The sequence below is a fragment of the Cynara cardunculus genome (assembly GCF_001531365.2).
Source record: "Cynara cardunculus var. scolymus isolate 2C chromosome LG 1, CcrdV1, whole genome shotgun sequence".
Taxonomy (NCBI): Eukaryota; Viridiplantae; Streptophyta; class Magnoliopsida; order Asterales; family Asteraceae; genus Cynara; species Cynara cardunculus.
The window spans coordinates 6,220,219-6,223,325 of record NC_037528.1 but is presented as its reverse complement, the minus strand read 5'-3'; the positions used below and the strand labels follow the sequence as shown (position 1 = coordinate 6,223,325).

At 35.6% G+C, this 3,107-nt stretch overlaps 1 long non-coding RNA gene across 2 annotated transcripts; it reads left to right on the top strand.

Moving 5' to 3' along the window:
• Positions 1-563: 563 nt before the first annotated feature.
• On the top strand, positions 564-3,092 carry LOC112529358. 2 transcript variants are annotated; one of them, XR_003070915.1, is made up of 4 exons: positions 564-646; positions 790-1,596; positions 1,877-2,124; positions 2,313-3,092. It is a non-coding gene; the product is annotated as an uncharacterized LOC112529358 (long non-coding RNA). The 2 variants fall into 2 exon arrangements; XR_003070914.1 differs by having other exon boundaries at positions 1,877-3,092.
• The last annotated feature ends 15 nt before the right edge of the window (positions 3,093-3,107 follow it).

The following is a 3,107-nucleotide window of genomic DNA, read 5'->3' as shown; positions in this document are numbered from 1 at the left end:
GTAAATCGTAGTCCTTAATTGTGTTTAGTTATGTGATTTTGATTTAAAGTTGCGTGTTCGATTGTTGATTGTTCTGTCTTCACAGGTCCGACATTGTTGGTTTATGTAATGGGGACAAGAATATAAAAGGTATGTATTCGATTCAAGTTAGTTGATAACTTTTTTCTGAAAGCGTATGTTGATCAATTGCATATCTGCATACTCCTATAATTGAAGTTTTAAACCCTTTCTTGATGTTATCAGAGCTACAAATGGCTTTTGGTATGGCTTCTTAAGSTGCAAAAACCCTAACATCGGATAACTTCAGRAACACCAACTGTGCTGCCTGAGGAAGGAATCAGGCAGCAACTTTCGCTCAATGCCGCCATGATAAATGGATCACTTTACAACTTTTCGCTTATAAAGTTACTTGCTCATGTTGGTATTCATGTTGATGCCCCTGGACGTATGTTTGATCATTACTTTGATGCAGACTTCGATGTTGATAGCCTCGATTTAGAAGTGATCAATGGTAATCGTAAATCGTAGTCCTTAATTGTGTTTAATTATGTGATTTGATTAAAGGCTGCGTGTTTGATTGTTGATTGTTCTCTCTTCACAGGTTCGTCATTGTTGGTTGATGTTCCGAGGGACAAGAATATAACAGGTATGTTCCGACAAGGCGTGTACTCTTCACGTAAATATCTTTCTTCTTATGCAAGGAAGGGAAATATGATGTTAGTCTCCACTTCCAGATAACGAACTCAGGGTTGACGTAATTATTTCTCAATTGTATTGATGTTACTGCAGGGTAATTGACCTTTCCTGCCACTGTTACAACTTCATAAGTTTTCCATACCATCAGGTGCGTACCCTTGCCTATCCAAGAAAAGGTTTTTTTAGCACAAAAACTTTGTATGCCTAYTTTGAGTGGAGCACGTCACTACTGATTCGTGTTTTAATGTGTTATCCACTTGATCAATATGACATGTGCACCTTGCTTTATAAGATGGGAAACAAATGATGATGATGATTAAGCTTCTAAGCCTCAAGGAACAAAATAAAAGTTCTGGTAAGTGATGATGAGTAGAATCAAATAGCTGAAGTTTTGCTATTTTCTTTGTGTAACTTTTGCATTGTGGGGATTGTTGAGATGATATAATAAAGGTAATTATCGACACGCAAAGAGATCTTCACCTCTATTTCATATTGAACTAACAAACATTTAGCTCTAGTTCTATCATTGTTTATTGCTCTAGAGAAATGATGACACCATCTACTCTAATGTTTAATTCAATAAACTTATAGACAGATCCTATAGTCCTTGTTTGAATTGAATTGTTTATTACAATGAGGAATTTTTGTMATTGGTTCTTCACCATGCCAATTTGGCATGGATTTTATTCATGTTATGCCAATTTGGCTGTTAATGCAGATATCCCAATTTGGCTGTGGGGACACAAGACTCTRGGTGATCTGAACTTGTCTAGCCCCCTCTCGATTTTTAGGCGCAAACTGGCCCATCTATCCTCTGTTGGAGGGGGTTATGTTTTAGTCTCACACCCACTAGGCTTTGACTCTTTTTCTGCACCATATGTTGGAATCATCACACTTCASGTCCCAATCCTCATCCCTAAATCCTCTATTTTTATAAGCTTATTTTGTGTTTTTYGATTGTAACATGCATGATCCTGCAAACTATGTTCAATTTTTTCATCTTCTTTTTGCAAATTTTGGTATGGAGTGTCAATTCTTTGAGAGGTATTCAGGGGAAGAAGATGATAKATTATCAACTTGCCGACTTAATTGGCTTATACGACTTTGAGAATCATATATATGGAATACTTGCATATGAGATTAAACAATTTTGCACATCTCATTACTCACGTTCATGTAGGTGTGATGAATGATGAAAAAGTTGCTCATTATAAGACGTTGCTGGTTAAAGGTGCCCAAGAGTCATCTTCATATCCTCGAGTATTTATTCAATTTCCTGGAGATAGCAATGCTTCGTAAGTGTATAACGCAGTTCGTATTTATAGGATCTGACAAGGATGGGYGTTTGTTACAGTCCAAACGAATTCTATAGTAATTTGCTAGATGGTGTCAAATGTTACTAGTGAAATTGAACTGTTTGCTCCAACTGTATGTACTTATTCTGCCTCTTTTCTCTTGATTTATAAAGTTATTGGTTAAAAAGTGGCATGACGAAGTTTGAATTGCTGGAAAGAGATAACATATATGATTAAATTCATATAAAAAAGGTAGCTTGATTATATTGTTTATCTTAGGATGGACGTTGGCTTCTAATTTTTTTTTCACCAATTTTTCAGTGTGCACTGCTTGCCTCGGCTTCTTTACGAAGGATCTGTGCACCCCAAAGTCCTAAATGATGCAAATTCTTCGGGGAAATTATCTTCATTTTTTTTTAAATTCCAATACAACCTCCTTGTTTGGCTTACTAATTTTTATCTTATGTACTACACACGGAGGCACTAGCATGTTTCTTCAGGTATGATGTCATTAAACCATTAGCCTACCTCTATGACCATAATGAATTTTAATCGTTAGTTGTAATGTTTTCTTTTTCTAATTTATGAAGCACTTACAAATTGAAGTTGTCTTTTTTTCCTTGGATAGATGGGGCTACACTTTCGTTCTTCAAACATAATCTGTTTGGGTTATCTTTGGAGGACGGAAGTTTTTGACCATGTTTTGTTGTGAGGCAGGGATATCCAAGTTATTGTTTGAAGCGATAATTCAAGTTGTGGATATCTTCTTCCATAAGTTCCATGAAGCAACAAATCTGGTATAGTTGTATCATACATGTTTTCTCAAAAGAAACCACCACCGAGGTATTCTTATTGGTAATTCGTTATGAGTATGAGTTTTACGTATAGTTACTGTCTTTATCATCAGGATGGGCTTTGCCTATGATGGTTTACATCAATGTGTTTTGTATTGGTTAGAAATGATATATGATTTATGTAGAAATGAAATATCAGCCCGGATGCTGGAACTTCGACATGCATAGCTTAGATTTTACCTGATGATTCTAAAGGATTTACTAATTTCCAATTGTGATGTTGTTACTAATAATTTTTAAAGTATCTAAAGCTCAGGATCAT